This window comes from Austrofundulus limnaeus, unplaced genomic scaffold (assembly GCF_001266775.1).
Source record: "Austrofundulus limnaeus strain Quisiro unplaced genomic scaffold, Austrofundulus_limnaeus-1.0 Scaffold26, whole genome shotgun sequence".
Lineage (NCBI taxonomy): Eukaryota > Metazoa > Chordata > Actinopteri > Cyprinodontiformes > Rivulidae > Austrofundulus > Austrofundulus limnaeus.
This window is the reverse complement of record NW_013952428.1, coordinates 2,692,086-2,704,881: the sequence shown is the minus strand read 5'-3', so window position 1 is coordinate 2,704,881 and position 12,796 is coordinate 2,692,086. Positions and strand designations below refer to the sequence as shown.

Genomic DNA, 12,796 nt, shown 5'->3' with positions numbered 1-12,796 from the left:
ACATTGGCCATGAGACCGCCTAAGGGAAAAGGGGAAATGGCAATCTCATGACAACATTATTTGATACAGATTAAGTCAGGGACAGCTTCTACTGTCCACAGATGGATGCGGATGCGGGTGAATCAATTCAGAGTTCATCCTCCTCCCGATTACTGCAACTCAGCAAATCTGCTCAGATGGAAACATGTGACATTATACAAGGCCAAAATTAAACAATGATTAAACTCTCAAGATAAGGAAGTTGACCCAAGCTCTCACTGCCAAGTATATTGAATGATGAAAATAAACACCACCTCAACTTTGTTCTATCACACCCTTTCTCTCAAGACACACTCGTACTTTTTGCATTATATGTATTTGTGTATAAAATTTCCTTAAAATTTTCATACCTGCCATTTAAATATTACTGGTTTGCTACCTAATACAGATAAATTCATTTTCACTCAGCTCATTTTCAAAATGTTTTTTTATTCTTTAAAATCTGCGTATCCTTATGTTGCAGCTATTTTTTTCTTTGTGTGCTTTTATAGGGGAGCTCATTGCATGCAAATGTGAGAAATGCTTGGTGTCATCTCATCACATTAGAGATGAATGGAGTTCTATACTTAATATAAACTGACAAAAAGAAAGGAAATTATACAAATAAAAAAGTCCTTTTTAAAGAGAAAACCTAAAAAAATCAACTAATTTAACGTGTATTAACTGCAGCACGGCTCATGTTGATTCTGGCAATGTTTCATATTCAAAACAGGCTAGTGGTTGGTTGAGGATTACAACAGTGCCAAAGTCAAGATCCAGACAGCTGGCAGGATTTATCTCAGCTGTCAGATCTTGTCTCTATTTTGTGAAGTACACTTCTCTGTGCCTGTTGTATTAAAAAAAAACAATTTAACTAAATTGTTCAATTTGTTTTTACATACTAGTGCGTGGTTTTGTGTGCTTTTGTCCATGCTGTTGTCAGGAGAGAGTGTCCCAGAGAGGTGGCATGTTGGTTCCCTGAGTGGTTTTGAAGCAGAGCTCAGATTTGTGTTTGTCAGTGTGTCGACACAAGCGTTTTGCTGTTTGTTTCTGTCAGAGCCTTTCCTGTCTGTTCTCTTGCAAAGCGAGAACAGCGGTGGCAGTTCATTACAGAGAGAAAGGGGGATTGTGGGTGTTTGGAGTTCAACGGGGTTTGTTTACGGCTCAGGCCCCTCCTTAACGAGGAGTTCAGCATCTTGCTAATTATGCTGCTGTGGCTAATGAGCCTTTCTGCTGATAGTGGGAAGTGCAATAAAACACTTCTTTTATTTGGGCTTTTTGCTTGTTTTAATTGGGCTGAATAAAATAGCCTTCCATGTTTTCACTACTTCCATTCATATTCAAGGATTTGAATGGCACTTGTGCAGATTTTAGTACGGCCAGGTGTCTATTTATAGCCATGTTAGTATATTTGCTGTCTCTGTATGTTTTTTTAGTTTCCAATTTGAGTGGCATCCTGCTGTTTTCTTTGAAAGTCTTCATTCACAGTTTAATCCTTATAACACTGTTTCTCAATGCAGTTTTTGTTCAGGTGTTCAAAACAATTACATTTTGATTTGAAGACTTATTTTAAGTTTGAAAAAGTTCTTGGCCAGTCTCAGTTGAGGGACAGTTGTTCTGTCTTGCATGCACGTATACACTGTATGTGCCCAGTTCCAGTTTGTGCCAGGTGTTATCAGAGCCAGACACATATGACAGAATAAAACCCATCATGTTTGATAGGCAGGAAAGAGCTCGGTATCGCTACACCACATTAAACTCTTTCACACAGCTCAGCTGTGACCGTATACAGAAAACCATAGGGGATAGCATTTTATAGAGGCATCTGCTCTTCGCATCTACTGAAGCACACATTAATGTGCAGTAGTGTAAACTAGAGGGATATATTAGCATTGGTGGTTTTTTTGTTGTTTGAACTGACAAAAGTGAAATAAATACATTTACTATAACACTATTTATCAGTGGGTGCTTACACTGTGCACTGTAACAAGTTCTCCCACTGGGACCAGGATGCCCCTGAAGCAAAGTTTTATTGTATTTGTATTTTTTTCTAAAATATTTTTACTAACTAAAAAAAAGGCACAATAGTGTTAGGGCTCCATGCTAGGCCAGTTAGTGTAGCAGGTGATTATACCAGGAAGGCAGAAACAAGCTGATTTTGGTAACTGGTTGCTTCATCAACATCATTCTATGCCTAGAATAAACACAAATTTATTGYGTTTAACTTTGAATTCTTTTCAATGAACCTTTAAGAGTAGTGTACGCAAAGAAGCTGAACTCTATTTTTTTTTAGTTTTTGCATGTGTAACACTATATGTAACATTCTCWAAAGCCACTCCTGTGGAATATGGTATTACCCATGGTAGATCAACACTCTATCATTTATCAAATATTTATGAATGAATTTCCATAACATTACCTTTTGGAATGAACTCATGCTATTAAATACATTTGTATAAAATTATCTAGCCTTTTGTCAGGTATATCTCTACTGCAGAAATGGATAAAGTGACTTTGTAGAGACACTGTTTAAAAGTCAAGGTGACTATCTTGCCTTATGTTTGCTTAAGCAGTTCATAAAAAGAAATATATGTGCATTTTAGGCCTGTAGGTTAATAAGTAAAAGTGATATAGGCAGTGATTTCCCTATCGCTTGGTACCAGTGGTATCAAGCACTGCTTTTATATATCATGTATATATATTGCTGCTATTGATATGATTTTAATTATTATAAGCCTGACACAAGCTATATATATTGTCCACTAGGAACTTGAGATAGGAGTTGGCAAGGGCAGTGTATAGTTCAGTGGGAGAGCTTAATGTCCATTCATGTGTTTGTGTGATAGCACAGCCAGGGTTGATAAGTCCCCAGAGGAGTAGTAGCATTAAAGACAAGAGGAGCAAACCCTAGCAACAAATGCATGTCTAGTAATCCTTCTTTCCATCTTCTGAGCTTTCTTTCCTGCTTGATCCTTTTGTTGCTGTGGACCTTTCATCTGTTGCAACAATAGTTGTTTTCATTTACTTCTTTTTTTTTCTTCATTTTTCTATGGGCTAAACTTCCAACACTGTGATATCACAAACGCACACACACACGCTGTTAACCCCAGCACTTTGATGTTATCTGTCCAGTTTGTGTTGCCACTGATTGATTCATTTAATTAGAGTTAGATCGAGGGAAAGGAGGCGAGAGGTAAAGAAAGAAGGGGAGTAGAACAGATGAATAAAATGGGATAGGGAGGGTTTGGTCACTCTGTTGGATAGGTTTGGAGATTGGCTCCATTAATCTTAGTAGGACCCCCACCCTCCCGTCCCCCAAGTGTCCCTTTTACACTCTCACTTTGTGACTCACAAGCACGCGTGAACACAGTGTGCACATACAAGTGTAATGAGACAAACCTCCCCCCTAAAACAACAACCAGGTGAGCACATTTCTCTGTCCCTGAAGAAAGCAGAGTTGAACCATCTGCTTGCCCAGTTGTATGGTGCGCTGCGTTTCTGTTAGTCACTGGGTGCAGATGAGTTGTTTGTAAGCTCCTTGTTTACTTCGTTAGCCAAGACCACATCAGAGCCATAATTACTGAACACATAGGCCCTCTCTTTCCAGTTAAGCATCATTCAGCTCCGTCCCCAATGTCTCTGCACAATAACCCCTAACCAGTTCTTTTGCATCTGCATGTTGGCGTGATAATTGTGCATTTATCATTAGCGTTTGCATGTATTAGCCTGCATTTGAGTGTTTGTATGCAAACATAACTTGTTCTCAGCCCTCATAAAGACTGGTTTTATTCACACACAGCCAGCTGCAGGAAAGCGCGATATATTGCAGATATGTTTAGCTGCAAATGGTCTGCTAATGATGTTGACCTTTTAAAACTCATATGCACATGTAGCTGTGCAAGACGGGAAGAAAGAATCAGGCACGTACATGTTAACCGTGCATGCACACACACATCCGCTTCCAGTGACTGTAATGACACTGACCTTTTGATTTGTGATGATCTGTGTTGGCAATACTTATTTGTGGGGGGCTGATCGCTTCTTGGGTCTTCTTCTTGATTGGCTTCCTGCTGCCCCCATCCCATCACGTACACACACACTGTGGAGATGGTTATGGTGGAGCATTCTTTAATAAGGACGTACTCAACTTCCAGTTTCCATCAGCAGACACTGCAATCACAACACAATATACCTGTTAGCTGCATCAGCTGTGCACTGTGATTGGGACAGAAGTGGGGGTTGAGAAGAATCAGAAAAGTGGGCCTCCTTTTACCAGAAGCTAAAGTCCAAATCAGTGCCTTTTATGAGTTAATGGCATCACAATTATTTAAATTAAATAAATTGGCCTCTTTTCAGTTAAAATATAATTGCTTTTTTCCCGCATTTTGGAGCCCAGGACTGGATTATATGTCATAAACTGGACTGTGTCTAAGCATTCATTTGACTGTTTTGGAGGTTGAGAAAGTCGGTCCATCCATTTTCTGCCGCTCRTCCGGGTCAGGTCGCAGGGGCAGCAGCCTAAGCAGAGAGAACCAGACTTCCCTGTCCCCAGCCACTTGGGTCAGTTCGTCCGGGGGAATCCTAAGGCGTTCCCAGGCCATCTGAGAAACATAGTCCCTCCAGCATGGCCTGGGTCTTCATCTGGGCCTCCTCCCAGAGGGACATGCCCGGAACACCTCACCAGGGAGGTGTCCAGGAGGCATCCTAGCCAGATGTCCGAGCCACCTCAACTGGCTCCTCTTGACGTGGAGGAGCAGCGGCTCTACTCCGAGTCCCTCCTGTGTGACTGAGCTTCTCACCCTATCTCTAAGGGAGAGCCCAGACACCCTGCGAAGGAAACTCATTTCAGCCACTTGTATCCACGATCTCGTTCTTTCAGTCACTACCCAAAGCTCATGGCCATAGATGAGGGTAGGAACGTAGACCAACTGGTAAATCGAGAGCTTCGCTTTCTGACTCAGCTCTCGCTTCATCACGACAGACTGGTACAGCACCCGCATCACTGCAAAGGCAGCACCAATCCGCTTGTTGATCTCCCGCTCCATTCTTCCCTCATTCATGAACAAGACCCCGAGATAAACTCCTCCACTTGGGGCAGGACCTCTTCCCCAACCCGGAGGCGGCATGCTACTGGTTTCCCGTTCAAGACCATGGTCTTGGATTTGGAGGCACTGATCCTCATCCCGGCCGCTTCACACTCAGCTGCAAACTGCTCCAGTGAGAGCTGGAGATCACGATCCGATGAAGCCAATAGGACCACATCATCCGCAAAAAGCAGAGATCCTTACAGAGATCATTCGATCCTAAGGTCACCAAAAAGGATCCCCTCAACACCTTGGCTGCACCTAGAAATTCTGTCCATAAAAGTTATGAACAGAATCGGTGACAAAGGGCAGCCTTGKCAGAGTTCAACTCTCACCAGAAACGAGTCCAACAAACACATCACATCGCCATAGGTTGAGAAAGTTGTAAAAGAAAAGAAGAACATTAAATAAATTAAAAATATTAATAAAGCAACATTTGTCTATGTTGAGAATTGTTTTTTAAATGTGTAAGGCATGTCGCCATACACATATATACTGTAGATGGGTGTATTGATGTATGATATAATAATTTATATGGTGCAGGTGGATGTTGTGTGGTATGTACATGTGATGTGTATGTATAATATATATGGCAGTATATGTGAAATCTGATATGTATGATGTTTTGGAACATTGTATCATTGTATGTGTGCATGTATGTAAGTATGTTTGTGTGTGTGTGTCTTTATAGATATATGTATATCCTCAGAATGTAGAAAGAATAATTGAAGTAGGTTGTGTAATGGGGAATTGAAAAGATCTGTTTTTTGTTGTTTTTGTTCTAGGGAAATGTGTAGGTTTTTTATGTTTTACATTATACAAGACTAGCTGTAGTTCTACTGCAACTAATGGGGATCTCGATAAACAAATAAACAAAGCAGCTTTCTTTCATGAAATACAACTTTTATGTGCTGCACTTAAAAATAATCTATTCAAAGTCCTTTTCCTCTTCCTACCCAGTAAAACAAAGTTGGTTTCTCCAATTCAACGTATCTTTATACAGTACATGATTTGGTTCTCACCTTGGTGGTGATTCCAATTTATTAAATGTTACACTACATTTTCTGCTAAATGCACTCAAACTCTGATGTATATTGATATATATTTCTTTCTTCATAAAGTTTTGTTTCTGTTATCCCTCATTTTGCGTCGCTTAAGGTAGAACCATTCCCTACCACCCACCTTTTTCTGGTTATCTCACACCAAACAYATGTATTCCTAAGGCTCACACCCAGCTGCCCTGGGCGTTCAACCTGCCTCAGCCAAAGAGATGTTCCCTTTTTCTTTAAATGTGACACAGCCATGCCTATACTCATGCCAACATGATGGTTGTTACTTTATGCGACTATAAATATAAACACATGCTTTATCACTGTTTTTAGCGAAAGAGACCATGCTGAAATGAGCAAAGCAAACAGCCTGAGCTGTTACTGTGAAACCTAGTACATGTTGACATCACGCAGTGCTACTGCAGACACTGTCTCTGTGTGTTACAAGACATAATCTTTGCTTTTTGAGTGAGTTGGTTCGAGGGAATAAAGTTGAAATGTCAGCTCTATGACAAACATGGCCTTTGGTCTAAAGGAAAGGGGGTTTGGCTGTGGGTGCCTGATAAAAGTTGCAGCTTCAATTTTGAAAGCAAAGTTAGTGCTCTGAGTTTGCAGATGACAGTCTTCCTGTTGCTGTGAGCATGTTTGTGCACATGTGTGGATTTGAGTTAATGTACTAATCTACAAATGGGCCTAATGGAGCRCAGAAAGGAATATACACCCTCCACAAAATGCATTAACTACATTATAATTTGCCTTTCAGTCTTGTATCAAACTTTTTTCTTCACTTATTCTAACAACAGATGGCTTGAAACAATGCTTGTGATGAAAAATTCATCATGTTGTCAATAAGTGGTAAAAACTATAAATGAGTGCATGAACACCCTTCTCACTTCTACTAGAAAGAAATAGTACCAGGTGCTGGGGAAAAAAAACAAAGGGATCATGTGATGATTATTAAGGAGGAGATGGTGTCACCTTAGGGGATTTAAATGGCAAATCTGAGCCCAAGGGTGATTCCCAGGATTAGAATATGCAGAAGCTCCATATTTTACCCTGCATTTGTTTTTTTGTGCCGGGCAAAATGAGGGTGTGTACAAATTAATATAGAAGGCCATCTGTAATCATTCAAGTGTGATATTGCTCCTCATATCTCAATTATAATTCTTGCAAAGCTTAATGCAATGTTTGGAGTGAACAAAAAAAGTACTTTTAATAACTCARTTTAGTCCAACCCGCAGCCATGTGTTTGTATTCATTTTTATAGTATCGTGCTTATTTTGCGACGCTCTTGACCGTCAAAGCGGATTATTATTGCGTTACTTTCTCAAGACTGAAATGGCTCATTTAATGATGTACAAACGTAATGAAATTTTATTTGCTGGAGCTGATATAAAAAAAACAGATAAGAGTAATAATGGCCCTCTGTTGCCAGTAGCTGCATGGCTCCACAGTGCAAGCATTTAGTTGGATCTGGGGTTTATACTTTGTCCTTTACAAATGTGACAAAAATCTACATATTATTAAACTTCTTATGCTCTATTATTGGTTAGCATAATTGCTAACTACGAAAAACAAATTCAATAGCCTTGTTTCCATCAACGTTTTCTTTATGCATATTTTAACGTATCACATTAAAAAATGTTCATGCAAGTGGCAAAATTCGGGGGGGGAAAAACGTCCTCAATTTTGCAAATAAGTTTTTACGCTCGCTTTTTAGATTTCCCAAAAAATAAGTTAATGCACAAAAATGGAGATGGAAACACGACTCAGCAAACATTTACCTCACATGATTGATCAGCTGTTTCCGTTGTCGGCCTCCTCCCACACCATTCTGCTCTTTTTTTCAATCGGATAATTTTGCCAAAAAAATGAGACTACCCTAATTAAATCAAATTTAAGTGCCTTCAGAACCAAAACAAACTTAAATACAAGCTCACTTACATGCATACGCTTTCAAAAGGGGCATATTTTGTGGTTGAGTAAGCACGAGCATGAGGGCCATCCGAAGTGTGTCAGGAGACTCTTTGGAGAACAGCTCCCCACTGACGTTGATGAATGATCTGTCAAGACCATGTCCCACACATGCCCAGCTCCTCTTTACTCAGGAAAAGGACACTCTGTGTGGTGGGGGTGGAATGGGGAAGACAGAGGTTATCTCTGCATTTGCTCCCAACGGTGTGTGGGCGTGTGCGCTTGTGTGTACATCCTGCTGAGTGTGTAACATTTTAGTTACCCTTGGTCAACCAAGTGAGCAGCATGGCAGAGGCATTACACGTGTCAGTGGTCTGAGGTCGGGGTGTGAGTGAAATGGCAGAGAGCAAAAGGGTTAAACACTCTGACCTCAGCAGAAATCTAAAGGGGTCCCTCACTTTTTTTAATGGGGAATATCCATGATCTGTTTCTGCTTCAAACCCTTCTCACAGATCAGTCAGAAAACACATTATAGAAAAACACATGAAACCGTAATTTCCAAGCAGTTTGTACACAGGGACTCTAGGTGAGCTTGAATAAATAAAAAGAAAAAAAAAACTTGAAGGAGGCCACATTTAGCCAGCATAGTTCAGCAACAGTGAATACATCCCTTCATCCTCACTGCAGTAATGATCTTCCTGGCATTGTGCTTTTTACTCACTCCACCAAAGGAAATAACTAATTTCAACCCCATCTCTGGGTGGTTTCTGCGGTGATGACCATGCATTAACAGATTTTGTTTTCCACCGAGGCGCAAGTCTTGATGTCGTCTTGTTGTCATCAAACTGCTATTGCCACGGCCTTCATTTCACAACTATAGTTTACCCCCGCAAATTCTGATATCCATTTGCAAAACCCTAGGCTAATTTTTGGTGATGACTATGTGTTTATTTAGTAATGATGCAAAAGAGCAAAGGCAAAGTGCAACTAAGCACAATAAAAGGGTAATAAAATCTTGGAAAGTAGAATTAAAGAAGACATATTGGTGTTTTTTGCATTATTCCACAGCGTCTTGACCTTTTAGGCTTGATACATTAGATGGGAAGAGGAGAGATGGAGAAGGCTTCACGATGACACTCCTGTGTAAAAGTCAAGTAAGATAGAGGAGATGTAGCAAAGTCGCTTTCCCCTGCACTCTTACTCTTTCTGTTGAAGCCCTCCCTTTCTCAATCTGTTCCTTGATTACTTTTTAATGATTGCTGCTGCCTAAGACGAATGGCTGTGTTAAATGAGCAAATTAGACAGGGGAGCTGAGTGCAAGAGCATTTGTTAGAGCAGGAGTAATGGATCGGGTATCCATTGTTTACTCTTCTCCATTCGCCAACTTGGCCTGCTGTTGGACTCCAGCCTCAAAACAGACAGAAAGAAATGGAGGACAATCCCAAACTTATGTCGACATGAACGTTTTACCACATTACGAATAAATAATCATTGTTTATTATTTTTCCATTTCCCTTCACATGATTGTATTGATTTGACATTTTTCATTATGAGTCTGAAAATGCAAAAATTAGCAAATACGTCTTAAAAAATGTGATGCGTTTAATTGCACATTTGAACAAATTCATCATTATTTAATAATGTCACACAAGCAACGCTTTAATAACACAATTTATTTATGTTTGACACTTACAGAAAATACTCCTGTAATCAGTTTTTGATGCTGTAGTTCAGTCTCCTCAGAAAGATTGTTCTTGTGAATCCAATTTAATACGTGTTTTGCTATGGCATTTAATCTCTGCAAAATCACATGCAGCACCCTAAAGCACCCCATTTATATTGTCCACTTATAAAAAGGGCTTCAGTAAATTCTGTCTGAATTACTCTCTGAACACCACACTGCTAGATGATCATTGTGGAAGTGAATCCTTTATGACATTTCATTCAATCTTAATTTACTTAGTTTAGTTTGAATCTTGAATGCATCAATATTATTTTGGAAAAATTCTGAAAATAAAAGAAACCATATGAACTAGAAACATGCTCCTCTCTTCACCTCAAAGCTGTGTCTTTTTGTGCAGTCGAAGATTGTAGATCAAAGATGGCAGGTTGATGTTGTTTTTGCACTGAGCATTTTCTTTTCCTTTAGATGCCACATGAGGAGACCCAGCAGGGGAGCTTTTGTCACCACAGGTTCTTGATGTTTATTGTACAATCAAGTGTGTAACCTGCACTCTTTGACCACCTTAAAGTTGTCAAACCTGCCGGATGTGGTTCAGCATTGATTTGGTGGAATTAACAGACCATTTCTGGAGAAAGATTTAAAGATTTTTAAGTCAATTTTTGTTATTTTTAATACGACCTTGCTGAGTTGTTAGTATTTTTTTTAATACAGCTTCTCATTTTTTTTATAAAGACAGGTTTGTGGTTGCTGCACTGTAGCAGTTAGTTCTCCTGCAGCGTTTGTTATTGTTCCCATCCTGGCTGGCTGACTGGGAGTCAAACATGGACACTGAAGCCTGCTCCCTTGGCGGAGACAAGGCCTTGGTTAGCGCTCCATGAGTACGGGCAGTGCTATGGATCATTACACCCCTCAGCGAAGTGCTTGCTGTTTGTGTGTATGTGAGTATTCACCTGGYTGTGACAGAATAAATGAAGGAGAAACTGGAAGTGAAAAAGAGCAATTAATAATAATTTTATTGCATCACATCAGCGGTTCCTCCATGCTCTGAGTGGTTCAGTTRCAGTCATTGCTGCCCCTCACAAATGTAGCCACCAGATATTTGTTGAAGCTGTTAGGATTAAATAATGCGAGGCAGCTTTGTCTGCCATTAGTCTAAACGTTTTTTCAGCAAAATAAACTTTGACAAAACTRTATAGTGTTTCCAATTTCTTTCTGAACAGTGTAAGTACAGATTAAATTCACATTGACTAAGGTCAGGTCCTCGTCCTATATAGTCTAAGCGGGCTCGGTCCTATGTCGACCGCGAAGACCAGAAGAAAGTGGCTGYGAATTTGGACGGTCTCGCCTTCAGCTTTATTCCTGCCCTTACCCCAGCRTATGTCCTGTTACCTATGATGCTAAACAGAAACAGTGAAAATTGAAAATAGATAGAAATCAGCTAAATATTAATATAGTAAAACTATTATTAACATTATAAATAACCAAAATTAKCTTAGAGGTGATATAGGRCTGCGTGGTATATGCGGTAGATGGTAGAAACAGTATGAAGTTGRCCTACGGTMGAAATTTCTACTCTACCATCCTATTGTCATTACATCATCACACCTGTGTCAACAGGGCTGCGAGTGCAGAGACAACTGAGCAGGAGGAGTTTGAAATATAATGAAGAAATTCTAGCATTTTAAAACGCATATAGAGAGAGAATAAATCCTCAAAATTTCCACCTGCCGCTGTAGAAAAGTTACGTCGTGTCACGGGATCATTTCCTCCCTTCCTCTCCTCTCCTCTCGCTGCACGTCGTGCAGAGCGAAGCTTTAACAATTGTTGTTTTTCACACCCAAGTTGTCGGAGAAAATAAAAAGTTTTTTATGTATTGTTACCCACAGAGATTATTAAAAAAAAGACGTGGACGTTCGTTCAGTCGTAAATCCATCTTGCTAAWGTAAAGTCGGCTTCTGCTCTGATGATGAAGATGGGCGCGCAGCAGCTGATAAGTTCAACAGGCAGAAGCTCATTGTTTGGCATGCAGATATTAAAGCAAATATGTTGGGTTTAATTAAAATTACAGTTTTCTGCAAAATAATGCTCTAAAAATTACATTATCTTAACTTTTTCTGATAATTTTCTACAGCGAAATATACCGTTACTGTGAAGGGGTTGAATTTATACTGTGATATGAATTTGAGATCATACCGCCCAGCCCTAAGGTGATACTTGAAGAACAAAGGACCGTGCTAGCTTTTTTCCGATGATTTCATTTACAACAATATCATTGAAAAACATGTCTATGCAACAACACCACTGTAAAGGTTCAATTTTTGCGCCTCCGGATTTTCATTTAAAANGCATTAAGACCTGCAGTGTGAACGTAGCCATTGAAAAACATGTCTATGCAACAACACCACTGTAAAGGTTCAATTTTTGCGCCTCCAGATTTTCATTTAAAACTGCACTCCTGTTTTTCGCTTCGTTCATCATTACAAGCAAAACATTCTACCAGTCGGCCCGCAATGCATCTTGACTCCGACCTGTCCCTCAAACTGGGGGAAACGGAGGACGCATTTGTGGGCCACAACTGGATGACCCAGCCTTTGGCACATCGCTGTGACTTAATCGGCCTTCAAATTCGATCTTCGAAGGACACAACCCCTGAATCATCATCTTTGCATGTGTAGATCTATGGGATTACTGTTCTGCTCTCACAGTACCATTTTCAAAGTGGGTGCTGCAAAGCTATCAGCACACTAGAATAACGTTATTACCATTACTGAAGATGAAAGCTAGATTGGTTAAATGTAAAAAACAGGCAGACATTAGGATTCTGAGTTGTAATCTTATTTAACAGGTTTTGAGTTGCTCAGAAGCGTGTGTTGTAAAAGGTTTTGCCGTCTCTGTGTTTGCGCGAGTGTGTCTGAGGATATGAGGCTGCTCTGCTGTTCCTGGGCCAGCCATTAGTCACGCAGGAGTGGCTAATCTGTAATGGCTGCTGTCACAGCCCTACAGTGGCTCCTGGTGATGGGTGCATCGTGACAAATACACACACACAC

General features: G+C 40.1%; 1 protein-coding gene across 1 annotated transcript in view; it reads left to right on the top strand.

Moving 5' to 3' along the window:
- Window positions 1–12,796, top strand: part of exoc4 (exocyst complex component 4) — a gene marked incomplete in the record, with an annotated part of 120,461 nt that overhangs the window by 80,123 nt on the left and 27,542 nt on the right.